Source organism: Castor canadensis, chromosome 17, assembly GCF_047511655.1.
Source record: "Castor canadensis chromosome 17, mCasCan1.hap1v2, whole genome shotgun sequence".
Taxonomy (NCBI): Eukaryota; Metazoa; Chordata; class Mammalia; order Rodentia; family Castoridae; genus Castor; species Castor canadensis.
The window spans coordinates 41,259,010-41,276,243 of NC_133402.1; the positions used below are offsets into that span (position 1 = coordinate 41,259,010).

A 17,234-nucleotide genomic window follows, 5' to 3' on the forward strand; every position below is an offset into this window, starting at 1 on the left:
GCTGAGCCTGAGAGTAAGTACAGACAGTGCCATCTACTTGGAGCAAAGAAGTGGGCAGAGTCCTTCCAATGGATTTGGGATGGACTGTGGTGCTTTGCCCTCATGAGCCAGAGTATCTGGAAGCACATGGTACAATTCCAGACTTTCCACATGGATCCTACCAGAACTCCACAGAGTCATTCTCATGATTAAGGTACTTGGTCTTAAGGGAAATAACAAAAAACTGGGCTTCACAAGCCAGGTGTGTGGTGTACACCTGCAACCCCAGCACTTGGGAGGCTGAGGCAGGAGGATCAAGAGTTCCAGGCCAGCCTGAGCTACATAGTAAGATCCTGTCTCAAACACACACACACACAAACACAGTTAACTGGTTTTCATGAAATAAGAATGTACTGAACTAAAATTCTTGGACACTACAAATCATTTTCCTCTGTCCTAAGCAATATTTCTATGGTATTTCTATTTAAACTTTACCAGTAATTAATATTTCTAAAGTATGATTTTATTTGAATATTAGTTTCTCAGTATAATCTGAATTAATAAAAATATCTTGATTAAAATATTAATTCCTCTTGGACAATGACGATTGCACTCATAGGGAAGAATGGTACCTTGTCAAAGCAATGATACGCTTTTCATTCCTTCGATAAATATAGTCACAAACACTGCTCCAAAGCCAAGACTCCCCACTTGGACATACATGTTTGCTTATGGCATGGTGGCCAACAGCTGTAAACTAGGTCAGATTTTTAAATCAATAGTTTAAATTTTAGACTTTAAGGACAATAACCATGTAACTTTTATGTTTTTCCTATTTTTCTTGCTCCCCTCATTGTGACATAAGCCTTCAGAATTGATGTAGTATTACCATTAAAACATAGGGCTGTGTGTGTGTGTGTGTGTGTGTGTGTGTGTGTGTGTGTGTGTGTGTGTGTGTGTGACTGGGGATCAAACCCAGGGCCTAGAAGGTTGAGCTCTGAGCTACACCCCCAGTCCTAAACAGAGGGCTCTTTTATTATTATTTTTGGAAGTATTGAGGATTGAACACGGGGCCTTGTGCTTGCTAAGCAGGTGATCCAACACCAAATTACACCCTAGCTGATGCGGAACTCCTAACATATGAAGCCACGGAGGATCAGACAGTGGCATTGTTAGGGACTAAAGGCTCTTCCTATTGTATCATGGAAGCTGCTAGCCATTACTGATGATCAATTTAAACCAGAAAGCTGCTGATGACACCTGCCATTAACACTCTTTGCAAGCACTACTGAGTGGCACTTTGGGATCGTTGGGGTCATAAGAAGAAGGTAAGAGTTGATTGTCCTCTGCTTCTACTTCTTTCACTATTGCCTTTCTTGGGAACTATTGACGGTGCTTGGAATTATTGGATAATTTACCTCTTATTGATTTAATAAACATATTAAAAGATATTTTCATAGTGCCAACCTATATAGTGGTTCAGTGATAATGAGCAGATTGCAAAGTACAGGATGTCTTACAAGTTCTAGTGCAGTTTGAAGCTTTACTGTACCATGTGTGGTCTCTCCAGGCCACTGCAGCAAAAGTCAAAAGGCTTTTGCGGAGCATTACTTGACACTGTAATTTCATTTAATTTTGTAAATTTTGAATATTTTAATCTTTTTCAGTCATTCTTGAAGATGGAAAACATTGACTAAAATTTAAAAACTAAAAATGAAGGTGTAATGCTGCAAATTTGTAGAATTAAGTAAGTTTAAGGGAAATGTAACTCAACTTTGGATGATGTTTTGAGGTTTGTAACATTCATATGTCCACAGGTATCAGACCTTAACATTACATTGGTGTTTTGGGGGTACCTTGTATCTCCATGGGCATATCCTCCTTTTTTTTTTTAAGTGGCTTACTGCAGGGCTGGGCTCCATCTGTTTTGATCACCCAAATTTATTTTCTCTAGATTTGTAAAAGAGGATTATAAAGAACACTCTTTAAATGTAATAAATGGGCCCTAATAGCAACGGGTGAAATGAAGTTTTATGGTACTGGGGTTTGAACTTGGGGCCTTGTTCTTGTTAGACAAACACTCTACCACTTGAGCCATGCCCCCCCAGACCTTTTTTGCATTAGTTATTTTTCAGGTAATATCTTGTGTTTTTGCCCAGGGCTAGCCACCAACCTCGATCCTCCTACCTATGACTGAGTATCTGGGATTATAGATACATATCACCATGCCTGGCTTATTTTCTTGAGATGGGGGTTCTCCCTTACTTTTTGCCCAGGCTGGCCTTGGACCGTGATCTTCCTGATCTCTACCTCCCAAGTAGACAGGATCACAGGCGTGAACCACAGTCTGGCTTTTTCCTAAAACCTATCCTATGTGTTAACTTGGCTGCAGGTGTCTCATTTCAAGTTCTATTATTTCAGAGGGACTTTATATGACTATTAGAAATCCTTACTATTTAAAGAAAGGAGTAAATAATTTGAGGAGATTGATAATAATGTCACATAAATTTGAAATATTTAAAAAATATTAGTGTTCTCAACTATGTAAAACCAATTTCTCTTCTCAAATGTATCTTAAGAAGCTTTCCTGTTAACAAAGGCTTTCTGGGCCAGGAATAATGTCTCTCAATGAAGCAATATTTCATAGAATATTGAGTGATGCAGATTCCATCGGTTTTAAAGGAGAGAGACATAAATGATAACCAATGGTGCATGAAATATAATCTCCTACCTTAAAAACCTCCACTCTTAATGGAGCTCAGAGCTTAGATGCTCAAGTATTGACTGTAGTTTTATTTTGAAAAGAATGTTATAACTTAAATGGTTTTTCTTTCTCATGTTTCTGTTAAAAGAAAAACTAAACCAAATATTATGGTTCAGGTCTGTAATTTCAGCAATCAGGAGGCAAAGGCAAGAGGATTGTGAGTTCAAGGACAGCTTGGCCTACAAAGTGAGATTCTGTCTTAAAAATCAAGAGCTGGGATGTATCTCAGTAGTAGAGGGCTTGCCTAGCATGCCCAATGCCCTGAATTCAATACCCAGAACTGTACAAAAAAGGAAAAGCTAACAAACTATTTTAATTAAAAAAAATAAAAATTGCCTGGTTTCTAAATGTACATTCACTTTTTTGATATTTCTTCTAATCTTGCTGTTTAAAACTTGGTTATTTTGTACTTTCACATAAGAATAAACAAAGTAAGTTAAAAAGCTTTCCAATTGTTGGGATTTTGAAAGCAGCAGCTCAAAGAAATTTTCAGAAAAATGGACAAGAATATTAAATTATTAAACGGGGAGTGGATTTATGTAATAAAACAGAGCTGGGATGTGGTTTTGTTCCTCATTGACCATATGATGTTGGACAAGTCATTTAACACAGTGAAAGGATTTGTGCCTCCATTTCTTTTTGTGTTAGCATATTTTAATTATACAATGGATTTCATTATAACATTTTCTAACATGCATAAAATGTACTTGGAGCTTAGTCCCCCCTTGATTGCCCTCTTTTATCTCCTCTTCCTTTTCCTTTCATATCCCTAATAGTCCCTCTCTTGTAATTTTAGGTCCCCCCCAGATAGATTCCACATATGAGAGAAAACATATGATACCTGTCTTTGTGAGCCTGGCTTATTTCACTTAATATGATCATCTCCAGTTCCATCAGTTTTCCTGAAAATGAATTATTTTTGTCCTTTTTTATGACTGAATTAAACTCCATTGTGTTTATTTACTGCATTTCTTTATTTATTCATTTGCTGATGAAAATAGGCATAAATAATAAATAATGAAATCTAGGCTGATTCCATGACTTTGCTATTATGAATTGTGCAGCTAGAAAGATGAGTGTGTAGGTGTCTCTATTGTGTGCTGACTTTTACTCTTTTGGGTGTATTCCTACAAGTGGTGTAGTTGGATCATATGGTAATTTTTTTTTTTGGCAGTACTGGGGTTTGAACTCAGGGTCCACTCCTTGATTCACTCCACCAGCCCTTTTTTGTGATTTTTTTTTTCTTCAAGATAAGGTCTCTTGAACTATTTGCCCAGGCTGGTTTCAAACTGTGATCCTCCTGATTTCTTCCTCCTGAGTAGCTAGGATTACAGGCATGAGCCACCAGTGCCTGGTGATAGCTTTATTTTTAATTTTTTGAGGAACCTCCATACTGATTTCCAAAGTGGCTGCACTAATGTACGTTCACACCAACAGTGTATAGGTTTTTTTTTTTTCCTGCTTCCTCACTAGCATTTGTTGTTGTTAGTTCTCTTGATGACAGCCATTCTGATCCACGTGAGATAGAATCTCAATGTCATTTTGACTGGCATTAGCCTGATGGAGAAAGATGTTGTGCAGTTTTAAATGTGTTTATTGGCCATTCATACTTCTTCATTTGATAAGTGTTCAGCTCACTTGTCCATTTGTTAATTGAATGATTTGCTATTTTGTTTAAAATTTTGAGTTATTTATATATTCTGGATAGTAATACCCTGTTGGATGAAATAGCTGGCAAATATTTTCTCCCATTCTGTAGGTTTTCTCTTCAATCAGGTAGTTGTTTCTTTTCCTGCATAGAACACTTTAATTTGATGTATTCCTATTTGTTTATTCTTTCTATTTTTTTATTGTTTTATTATTCATATGTGCATACAACGCTTGGGTCATTTCTCCCACCTGCTCCCACCCCCTCCCTTACCACCCACTCTGCCCCCTCCCTCTCCCCCCCACCCCCTCAATACCCAGCAGAAACTATTTTGCTCCTATCTCTAATTTTGTTGAAGAGAGAGTATAAGCAATAATAGGAAGGAACAGGGTTTTTGCTGGTTGAGATAAGGATAGCTATACAGAGAGTTGACTCACATTAATTTCCTGTGCATGTGTGTTACCTTCTAGGTTAATTCTTTTTGATCTAACCTTGTCTCTAATTCCTGGTCCCCTTCTCCTGTTGGCCTCAGTTGCTTTTAAGGTATCTGCTTTAGTTTCTCTGCGTTAAGGGCAACAAATGCTAGCTAATTTTCTAGGTGTCTTACCTATCTTCACCCCTCCCTTGTGTGCTCTCACTTTTATCATGTGCTCAAAGTCCAATCCCCTTGTTGTGTTTGCCCTTGATCTAATGTCCACATATGAGGGAGAACATATGATTTTTTTGGGGGGTCTTTTGGGCCAGGCTAACCTCATTCAGAATGATGTTCTCCAATTCCATCCATTTACCAGTGAATGATAACATTTCGTTCTTCTTCATGGCTGCATAAAATTCTATTGTGTATAGATACCATATTTTCTTGATCCATTCGTCAGTGGTGGGGCATCTTGGCTGTTTCCATAACTTGGCTATTGTGAATAGTGCTGCAATAAACATGGGTGTGCAGGTGCCTCTGGAGTAACCTGTGTCACAGTCTTTTGAGTATATCCCCAAGGGTGGTATTGCTGGATCAAATGGTTGATTCTTTCTATTATTTCCTGAGCTATTAGAGTCCTATTCAGAAGATCATTGCCTCTGTGTGTGTGTGTGTGTGTGTGTGTGTGTGTGTGTGTGCTATAATAGTGTGAGGTATGGCCAACACCTCTGATGTCCAGTGTGGGTTGTCCTCTATAAAGACAAGGTCTCAGGGTAGCAATTTTAGCATCAAACCAAGAACTTTTTGGTACAGAAAAAATGGAGAAGAGAGATAAGGGGAAAGAAGGACATAGAAGATAGCCAGCATTTAGAAAGTATCTACTAGAGGCAGATTACTATATCAGGTATATTAGAAAGTCACTTCAAAAATTCAGTCCACAAGGATGAAAAGATAGTGTGACAAAGGGAAGAAGAAGTGACTTAGAAGTTAGGAGTCCTAGGTTCTATTCTGAGGTCTGTCACTAACTAGTGATGTCATTTCAAACAACTAACCTGTGATCTTTGATTCACATATTTATACGATGACGGGGCTGGATTGCTGGGTCTTTATGAAACTTTCCAGTTGTAAAGTCCTGTGATTTACATGGACTGTGTTGTCCTCAGTTTGAATAAAAGAGAATACATGTGAAGTACAAAGAAACTCAGATTCACATGGGCCCTGTGCCTGGGGAGCCTACACAGAGAAATTGAGTTGCATTTCCTGACTTAGAAAGTTGTTGGCTGGTAGGTTTATCAAAGTTTATCCATTGATGGGCAATACTTCTTATCTGTTGTTCTTTGTGATTGCCTCTGTTTCTTATCTTTCACAGTGGTCGGACTATACCCCTCACCTGCCCTCTATCATTCCTATAATCCCAATTAGTTTTTAAAAAAATGAACTCTGATTAGAATTTCTTAAATTGACCTTCTATTTTTCTCTCTCATTTTCTCTGAGTTCCATTTGCCCACTCCCTTAAAAAATATGTATCTCAGGAAAAACTTCTTTTCAGGACTTTCAGCTACAGTTGACAGAAAGAAAAAAAGGTGCATCTCTAAGGCATGGGGGGAGCAAGGTTCAGGTGGTCTCAGGGCAAGCACCCAGAGGTCTTCCTGTCTCTGTTGTTTATATGCCTACCCTTTAGATCAATCACAGCCAGGGAGCATGAGGTCTAGGGTTTGCATAGCTTCAGACACCACCACCCCTTTTGTTCAAGTTCTATTTTTGAAGAAGGTAGGGAGGCTAACCGGGAATGCTCAGGTGTGATCACTGGGAGAATAATTGGAGGCTGAACAGCTGCTTGTAGAATTCTAGTTTGACAACATTTTCCTCCTCCAGCACTTTGAAGATACCATCTCATCATCTCCCTCTGTAAGAGCCAATGAGAAATCTGCTGTCAATCTACTTGTCCTTCCCTTGTAAGTAAATTATATTTTCTACTTTGGTTGTTTTTAAGATTTTTCTCTTTTTCTTTGGTGTTTTGAAGTTTCACTATAATGTCACTAAGTATGGACTTATTTCTGTTTATCCTATTCAGGACTCAAGTTTCTTCATCCTGAAGATTTATGACTCTCCTCAAGGATATGCAAAAAAAAAAAAAAAAACCCTAATGCACAAACATCAAAATGGCAAGAATAAAAAAATGTCAAGATTGGCAAGAATGTGAAGGGAATTCTATGAGCTACTGATGAGGATTTATAAACTATTGTAAATTTGGTGTAATATGGCAATACTTGCGAGGCAGAATATTGTATAACCTATAATCAAGCAATTATGATTTGATTTTTGGGATCCATCTTGGAGAAAACTTACACTTTTAGAGGACATATATATACATAAATCTGTTAAATGAATCATGGTTTGGAATATAGCTATGCTCACCAATATACCACCAACACACGAATCATGGTTTGCAACTGAAAGAGTAAGAGAAAGAAAGAAATTAACCAGAATGTCCACCAAGAGGGGAATGAATGAATAAATTAGTTGTGGGATACTCATAGATAAAATCCTAAATAACAGTTAAATGTATCAGACACACCCATATCAGGTAGATAAAACTGGAAAACAAACGAGGAATATAAAAAGCAAATAGTAGATTTTATATGCAGTATGACACCCTATGATACATGCTAACAACCACAATAGTATACTGAATGTTCCCCAATAAACCACAAGATCTCATACTTTCTCTATAATGCAGCAGAATAAAAAATGGAAGTAAAAGAATATCCAAAAATGTATCCTCTTAGAAATAAAAGATAAGAAATAATTCCTGGTTTGAAGAAATAACCAAACTAAAAGCTACATAGAAATGGTTAAGAATATTAGCCAGACAGATTTGTTTGGAGAGATGAGTGGGAAAGTGATGAAAATTCTCAGGTATCTCCAAGGCTGTAAGTCTTAGAGAACAAAAAAATTTTTGTTTTGTATCAGTTTTGGATATGGGGTGAGGCTTTTGATGGCATTTGACAAAAATAAAAAAGAGAAAGCTAGAATATGGCTCTCCTCTCAACCTTCCCTTAGTAGTAGGTAGGAAACACAGAAGATGTTAGAATGTTGTGAGAATGTAGAGGGATGTAGTGTTAAAGTGGAGGGAACTCAGCATGAAGAGAGAGAAGAGCATCAGGAGTGATCTTGTGCTGGGAGCTGGTGTGATTAAGCATAGTCAGGTGCCCAAAACTCCAACCACAGTCCTGCATCCTTGAGTCAGCACAGCCAGACCTGGCCAAGCATAAGAAGCAAGTGCAGATATGGGGTCATGTCAGAGGAAGTCTTGTTCAAGGTATGGGGCTGGAGAGAGAGAATGCCAGTGAGTGGGAAGAGTGGTAGACTCAGAAGAGTTATGGCTCAGAATGCCAAACCCCCAGAGGGAGGAATCAAGCCAAGTACTGCCCCAAGGCAGTTGGAGAGTGAGGTTAAAACGTCCTGGCTGCCCTCCTGGGAGGTACTGTGGCTCTGTGGAGTGTTAACAAAAGGCAGGGGCTCTAGCTTCAAGGAGCCTTTGAGTAGAAATGTTCTCATGGCTGAAACTTGGGTGCTAAATGAACAACAAAGTGACAACCTCTACTATAGCAATTTCCTGTGGTGAGATATCTAAGCCCATGACATTTCTAAGAATAACATGATTGGGCAAAGTGGGGATGAATTAGAAACAAATGGTAGACCACTGGTGAGACAAATTCCTGGTCCAGCCTCACCTGACTGTATAAGGAAATTTAATCTCCCTTCAGCCTCTTGATTTTGGCAAAGCCAGAGTGTATTGGGCTCTACTCTCCATATCACCCAGAATATACAGTTACTACAGGATGATTGGGGAGGGGAAGACATAGTGTGTATTAACTCATTACTGAATTCTCTGTCCATTGTAGAAATATATCTGGAAATTACTTGAAACTGGTGGATAGCTAAATGTGATGAGCTTGCATATCATAACTAAAATGTACTGTAATCCTCATTTTCTTCTGTCTTCAGCGATTAGGTCTGGGGAACACTACCCAGTAAATACTGTGGAGATTATACAAAACTCCAAAAGCTATTCTCTGTAAACTTATTGAGTAGGAATTCACAGCCATAATGTCTGGCATATGACTGATATTAACTGATTTTATGTTCTGACATTTTGAATGGTTTTGGGGAAACCGAGGTGTGTACCCAGAGTTGTCTTAGAAAATGTTTAACAGTGGGGTCTCTAGGTAGAAAGTCCTGATTTATAGTGTTTCCTAATCTTCATGGTGTCAATATTTCCTGGGTGCTGATTTCATACTGTGAATGTGATGCCCTTGAATGCAGAACTGGGAAGAGAGACACACAGTTGATTATCTCGAATTAACACAGACAGTGCAAGGAGGCTTCTGTCTCCCGATGAATCCCTGTGAAAGTAGAGCTTACACTACTAAAATTGTGCTCATAAAAGAAAAAAATATAAGGAGAATATAAAATAAATTCAAATTGGGGAGATCCAATGGAGAAAACTGATGGATGATATTTTTTTGTAAATTTTGAGAGGTGGTATTTGTCTCTGTTCTACATTTTATTACTATTATTATTTAAGCACACAGGACATCTATATATCATACTGAGTGTTCTTAACTTGTAGCTTCTTTAGAGTTGCCCCAGGTGAAGGCTGGGGTTTCTTTCATTTCAGATATTGGTGCTAAGTTGATGCCAACCAAAGAATTGATGGTTCCCGGACACTGTGAAAGAAGTTGCAAGATGGCTAAACTGAGGGTCAAGAAAGAAGAAAAGATATGGAGTTTCCTGTATTGGAAGAGGCAACACTGAAATTTAGACTTGTGATTTGTATGAAATATATGGCTGTTAACATTATGAAAAAAAGAAAAATTGTTGCTCAAAAGTTGAAAAACTGTACTAACTCTCTTATTAGAGTAAGACAAAATAACTTATTAAAATAGAGGTGAATTTGAAATTTCAGTAAGAATCCATGGATTTTTTGTGTGTGTAGTTATTTTTGAGATAGGATTGCACTGTGTAGTCCATACTGGTCTCAAACTTGCTATCCTGCTGCCTCAGCTTCCCAAGTACTGGGATTACAGGTTTGCACCATCACACCTGGTTCTATAGATATATTTTTGAACATATTTTTTTCTGCTCCTACAGTTACTTGTGATATTGTATATTTTTTGCTGTTATTCTGCCAAATTCTAGTCAGAATATGGAACAATCTTATTTGTAGACCTAGTGCCTATGGTTTCTAAAGCAATTCTCTGGTAAAAGGAACTAGTGCCCCATGGGAAGACATTTGATTCCACATCTGAAGGCAGAAAAAAGAATAAGAATTAGTTTGTGAATTCTAAGGTTGAAAGAAAGGGAGGTTATATTAAAGCATCAGATAGCCATATGTACATAATGATGCAAAAATGATGATAAAGTAGAATTGCTTACAAAAACTACCTGAATTTTTTAATTTGTTGAAAAGACTGTTTATTGATCAACCCTGATTATGCGAAGTCTACACTTAAGTTTTTATAAGCAACTATTTCCAGACGCAGGAAGTTATTCTTTCTATGAGGAGACAAAGCTTAGCACAACACAATCAGAAAGGGGTGTCACAGGACCTTACCACAATCCCAAGATCTCTGTGAAATGTTTATTTGCCAGAAAAGAATACAAGCAGATTGGAGAGAATCAGGATGTTTAGTGATGCTGAGGATCCTGTAAGAATTGTTTCTCTAACTAATGCAGATACTTTAAAGCAACTGAGGCCAATAGGAGAAGGGGACCAGGAACTAGAGAAAAGGTTAGTTCAAGAAGAATTAACTTAGAAGGTAACACACATGCACAGGAAATCAATGCAAGTCAACTCCCTGTATAGCTACCCTTATCTCAATTAGCAAAAATCCTTGGTCCTTCCTATTATTGCTTATACTCTCTCTACAACAAAATTAGAGATAAGGGCAAAATAGTTTCTGCCTGGAAGCGAGGGGGTGGAGGGGAGAGGGAGGGGGTGGGGTGGCTAAGGGAGGGGGTGGGTAGAGGGCAGAAATGACCCAAACATTGTATGTACATACGAATAAAAAAAATTAAAAAAAAAGAATTGTTTCTCTTCTTTTCCCAATAGTGAATGACAGTCCTTCCTAAACACTCCCAGGAACTGCAGCCATGTATCCTCCCTGAAAGCCAGGCTGAGTTTTTATCAACTCCCAGCATATGTGTACTATTGCAAGTTATGCCGCATTGTTTGTGGTCATCTATCCAACAAGGACTTCCTCTGAGTAGGGCCTTTCCATCTTCTTTCTATTTCATTCCCATTGGTCACATGCCTCAAGTGACAAATCAGAATCAGTAGGTTCCACTCCAGTAGGGCTCATTATGGTTCTCTATAAGGAAGGAAGATCTTATAGATATCAGAAAATGTTAATTGATTTGCCATAAACATAAAGCATTGTGTGAGCATCAAACAAAAAAACTTACGTTGGTGAAAGAAAAACATTAAAACAAGCTTAAAAAGAAAAAGCAGAAAGATAAAGTGGGGAAATAGGCCATAAAACAGGAATTTTAACTGAGCTTCTTCTCATAAGGAGATTTCTTAATTTAAAAAATAAGTGAAGAAAAATAAAAATTTGAGGGGTAAGTTTGACCATAAATACTTGAGAAGAAACGTTCTTGTGTTAAAAACAGCCAAATGTACAAAAAATCAGGTGGGAGAATGGTTACTACAATGCCAGTGTGAAAGAACTAAGTATATGATAAAAATAAGTAAAAAATGGTCAGTTTAACACCCCATAATAACATCTGGTTGTTTGCAAAATCCATTTCTTGGATATATATTATGGTTTGCATAAAATTGGAGAAAACCCAACTAAGAAGTTCATTGTCAACAAAGGATGGCTCAATGCCAAATTTATAGAACTAGAAATGAGGTTACCATCCTCAAAGGAGGGGACAGTGGAGCCTGACATGGGCAAGCAGTGAACCCACTAGGGGCCTGTCCAGAGGATGGCAGAATGGAGGTTTGGTAGGCGTAGTGGGATCAGGGGAGGAACCAAGGAAGGAAGGATTTGTGCTGAACATGTGAGAAGATCCCGAAGAGATGTGTGAGAGATCTGAGTGCAGTGGATGGTCAGCGTCTACTTGGGACTGGCACATTGTCTGCTTGGTCTCCTCTACTCTCCTCCCTGTGTCATTGTGAGATGCTGCCCTGGCTTGTGAGTGAAGTGCTTGTGTAGTGATCAAGATTTCCCAGTGATCTAAACAAACTGTCCTTTCCTCACATCTATGAAGCAAAAGTGAGATGCCTGGAGAGGGGAGAAGGAAGGTTGTCAACACAGCAGCAGCTCTCCTCTACAGACTCTGTAAGTCATGGAATGTAACTTGTGTAGGTTTGGGGAATCCTTCCTGGACACTGTTGAAAACACATTGGAGGGCTGCATTTAGAACACCCAGCAGGCTCCATCTCAACATCCTCAGTGTAGGAGAAACAGGTCCTTGATGAGACTTCTTGTCTTACCACATGGTGAATGTCGCCTTGGGAAGAGAAGGCAGACTTTAATGGCAATTTCAGGGAAGGCTGGTTTGTCAGCCCCACTGAAAATACCCTGAAAAAAAAACGTATGCTAAATAAAGGGGTTTAATTTGACCAAAATACTGTATATTCACAGCTGAGGTAAGCATTGAAAACCCCCTTTTAACAGATGAATATGGAATCAAAAATGAAGGACAGGCTCGTAAAATATGAGGGGGAGGATGAATGGAGGGATAAAGGGGGGCGAATGTGGCTGATGTACTTTATATACTTGTATGAAGTAGGACAATGAAACCTTTTGTAATCATTTTAAGCAGAGGGGGAAGGGGAATGAGGTTGAGAGATGGTGAAACTAACCTAACCAAGGTACAATGTAAGCATATACAGAAATGTCATAATGAGTCTCCTCTGCACAACTAAATAATAATAATAAAAAAAGTTAAAGAAAGAAAAAAAAAGCAAGAAAGGGGGCAGGACACCATGGCTCACAGCTACTCAGGAGGTAAAGACTCAGATGATTTCAGTTTTGTTTGAGGCCAATCTGGGCAAAAAGTTAGCAAGATCACCATCTCAACCACAGGTGGGGCGCACCTGCAATCCCAGTTACTCTAGAGGCTGTGCATAGGAAGATCGTGGTCTGAGGGAGGATGGGGCTGGGCAAAAAATGTGAGACTCTACCTGAAGAATAATTAAAACAAAAAAAAGCTGGAGGTGTGACTCCAGTGTTGGAGCACTGGCCTTGCAAGCTTGAGGCCCTGAGTTCAAACCACAGTACAGCAAAAAAAAAAAAAAAAAAGATTACTTAGAATCATAGACCTTCAGAAAAAGTACAGACATTAGAGTTCATACAATGCAACGTGTCTAATTTACAGGTGAAGGGACTGAGTCAGGAGAGGGTAAGTGACTTGCCCCAGTCTCTCAGAGAAGTCGCACTGGAAGTCACATTTCCTTACGTAGGGTCAGGACACTTTCTGCCAGCAAGATTGATTTAGTTGTGTAGGCAAGGGTGATAGAGCTGAGTGGGGAGAGACTGCCAGGAGGAATATTTAGGAGGCTGATTGATGATGAGGGAATGCAGTCTAACTGTGGAAAGAGTAGAACTTCATCTGTTGTACTTGGAGTTAATTTCCTTACCTGTGAATAACACAAAGTCCCATCTGCCCCATTCCATTCCCAAGGAGTAACATTCCTAGCTGAGGTCATAGTGTATATGGTTATGCACAGGCATGAGCCGGGTCTCCAAGTGCTTCGGCATGGGTGGAGCATCAGAGACATTTGAGGATGAACTGGGAGTGAGGCCACTTCTGTGGAATTAGGATTTTCTTGCAAAGTCTAGGATAGATGTTCATTGTGCCTAAGAACTCAGCCTATGGGAAGGCTCCAAAAAGGACCCAAAGAAGGTAACTATGGATGCCCGATACCAGAAGGTGCACAAGTGTAACAACCATGGTTCATCCTTGAATCAGGAGCCATACTGGGGGAAGAGCCATCCATTATGGAGGCCATGGGGAGACACCTGTAGTGGAGAGGAACAAGGTATCCCAAAGTATGGGTGAGAGCAGTCCCTTTGGGAATACAGAGATAAGGTTGAGGAAATGTAAGAGGAGCACTCAGGGGCAGCTGTAGGGCATGATGGTTCTGACGGTGGTCCAGTTGGAACACACACTTGCCCACTGGTTCACAGAGGTAATGTACACATTGGAACCAACTCGTCACACTGACCATTGTTTGGTGTTTAGTCAAATACTTCTAAGTGTGTTTTTTAGGATAAACTGAATCATTGCAATGCCCAGGCCAGTCACTAAATCCATCAGCACAGATTATATAAGCACCATTTTCCCTTCCACTGCTGTGGGTTAGAGGTTTACTTTGCTTTGCTCTCCAAAGGATTTCATAAGATAACATACTACCTTATTTAGTCAGAATGTAGTTCTTAAAATCTCACAGGCAAGGGGAAAAAAAAGTTTAGAGACCTCCCTCAAAGCCACACAGCTGCTATTTGGAAGCCTGAGATTTTGACACTATGCAAGCACCACTCTCAGCCTTCATTTCCTAGGAGATTTGCATTTGAATATCATTTCCCAACATTTTATAGGTGGCACCTTGGACATTGTTTCTTTGTATATAAGTCTTCCTGTGACTGGAATAAAGTCACCTGATGCCCTTTTTGGGCCTCGGCACATTATAGATGTACATGCATGACTGAGGGATATTTACCTGGAACTAGCTACTTATTTTTTGCCATTTATATATTTCAAACAAATCTCATTACATTTATACTCATTTCATATAATTAGGAGTTAAATGCAGTATCTTTCGTACTTATCTTTAAATGTAATTTATCACTAATTAATGTATTCCATTCTATCTTTAGACTTGAATAAAGATTTCTTTACTTGAAGTTCATTGGTAAAAATGGTGAAATTAATTACTGGAAATTTATATAATGGTATATTATAAAATATTTGAAACACTTTGTTGCTACTGAATAATCTCTAAAACATATGAATAAAGGATGCAGGGCCCAGGGAAGCTAGGAGGATCTGAAATTCTAGTTTAGAAAGCAGGCTCTGGTTCATATTCAACACAACATCCACTCATTTTCAAATGGAAAATGGCAAGACTGGTAACTGTGTATCATTTTTAATCCCTTCCCAAAGGTAAAGCCAACTCTTTTGTTAGAGCTACATAATTGCATTTCCACTCAAGGAGTTCTGGGAAAGAAATGTGCCTGGAATTCCAATGTGAATATGTTTGCATGAGACAGAATTCTTCTTTTCCTGTATGCCACAAGAAAGAAACAATGAGGGAAACCTATTAACCACCATTTAAGCAAAACTACACACAGGTAAGATGTAGGTTTCAAAACATTAGTGTCTGACAAAGGTGATTAAGATAAGCTCAGAAGCTCCTGGAGGGAAGTGAGTAGAAAGGTGGCCCCTTGGCAGTGGACTTCAGGGATGCCCTTCCTGAAGATTATGACACTCTGAAGTGTGAAACATGCATCTCTTGCACCTATCAAGAGCTGAAGGGTCTGGAGAGACAGAGTGGAGACTGAATAGGAGCCACAAAGGGGTGGGAAAAGGGAGGCAGTGAAATGCATGCCAAACCCTAGAAAGACAGACCTTTAAGTTAGCAAACTGTATCAGCTAAAGAATAGCAGAGAAACTTACCATGCAATCCATGAACGTTGTAACTCCTCTAAGGACTTAACTGCCTCTATGAAGGCAATTTCTACCAAGTACAAGTGCAAGGACCCTAGAGAGGAAATAAAACCGAGCTGTCAAAAAGAAACCGAACAAAATAAATAAAAAACAACAACTTAGTACAAAGCAACCCCTTAACACACTCATTTTTCTTTTAATTAGTAAATCCTGTCAGTCAATATTTGTAAGTGTTCTGGTCAGAGTCAAAATTCCCTCAGGCATCCCCAAGTGGGAAGGACAAGTTACAAGCCCTCTCTGGCACTCTCAGTTCCACAAACTTCTCAAATACATAAAAAAAGTACAGAGAGCAAACTGAAAAACTTAAAAAAGCAGAGAGCACACACATTTCTTTTTTTTTTTTTTCATTTTTCTTTTATTATTCATATGTGCATACAAGGCTTGGTTTATTTCTCCCCCCTGCCCCCACCCCCTCCCTTACCACCCACTCCACCCCCTCCCGCTCCCCCCCTCAATACCCAGCAGAAACTATTTTGCCCTTATCTCTAATTTTGTTGTAGAGAGAGTATAAGCAATAATAGGAAGGAACAAGGGGTTTTGCTGGTTGAGATAAAGATAGCTATACAGGGCATTGACTCACATTGATTTCCTGTGCGTGTGTGTTACCTTCTAGGTTAATTCTTTTTGATCTAACCTTTTCTCTAGTACCTGGTCCCCTTTTCCTATTGGCCTCAGTTGCTTTAAGGTATCTGCTTTAGTTTCTCTGCATTAAGGGCAACAAATGCTAGCTAGTTTTTTAGGTGTCTTACCTATCCTCACCCCTCCCTTGTGTGCTCTCGCTTTTATCATGTGCTCATAGTCCAATCCCCTTGTTGTGTTTGCCCTAGATCTAATGTCCACATATGAGGGAGAACATACGATTTTTGGTTTTTTGAGCCAGGCTAACCTCACTCAGAATGATGTTCTCCAATTCCATCCATTTACCAGCGAATGATAACATTTCGTTCTTCTTCATGGCTGCATAAAATTCCATTGTGTATAGATACCACATTTTCTTAATCCATTCGTCAGTGCTGGGGCATCTTGGCTGTTTCCATAACTTGGCTATTGTGAATAGTGCCGCAATAAACATGGATGTGCAGGTGCCTCTGGAGTAACAGTCTTTTGGGTATATCCCCAAGAGTGGTATTGCTGGATCAAATGGTAGATCGATGTCCAGCTTTTTAAGTAGCCTCCAAATTTTTTTCCAGAGTGGTTGTACTAGTCTACATTCCCACCAACAGTGTAAGAGGGTTCCTTTTTCCCCGCATCCTCGCCAACACCTGTTGTTGGTGGTGTTGCTGATGATGGCTGTTCTAACAGGGGTGAGGTGGAATCTTAGTGTGGTTTTAATTTGCATTTCCTTTATTGCTAGAGATGGTGAGCATTTTTTCATGTGTTTTCTGGCCATTTGAATTTCTTCTTTTGAGAAAGTTCTGTTTAGTTCACATGCCCATTTCTTTATTGGTTCATTAGTTTTGGGAGAATTTAGTTTTTTAAGTTCCCTGTATATTCTGGTTATCAGTCCTTTGTCTGATGTATAATTGGCAAATATTTTCTCCCACTCTGTGGGTGTTCTCTTCAGTTTAGAGACCATTTCTTTTGATGAACAGAAGCTTTTTAGTTTTATGAGGTCCCATTTATCTATGCTATCTCTTAGTTGCTGTGCTGCTGGGGTTTCATTGAGAAAGTTCTTACCTATA

At 39.1% G+C, this 17,234-nt stretch overlaps 1 protein-coding gene across 1 annotated transcript in view; it reads left to right on the forward strand.

Moving 5' to 3' along the window:
• Mobp (myelin associated oligodendrocyte basic protein) overlaps nucleotides 1-9,784 on the forward strand; it is a 57,808-nt gene extending 48,024 nt beyond the window's left edge. Inside the window, 2 exon segments of the mRNA XM_074059969.1 lie at nucleotides 6,682-6,761; nucleotides 6,881-9,784. The gene's annotated coding sequence lies outside the window, so the exon portion shown is untranslated.
• The last annotated feature ends 7,450 nt before the right edge of the window (nucleotides 9,785-17,234 follow it).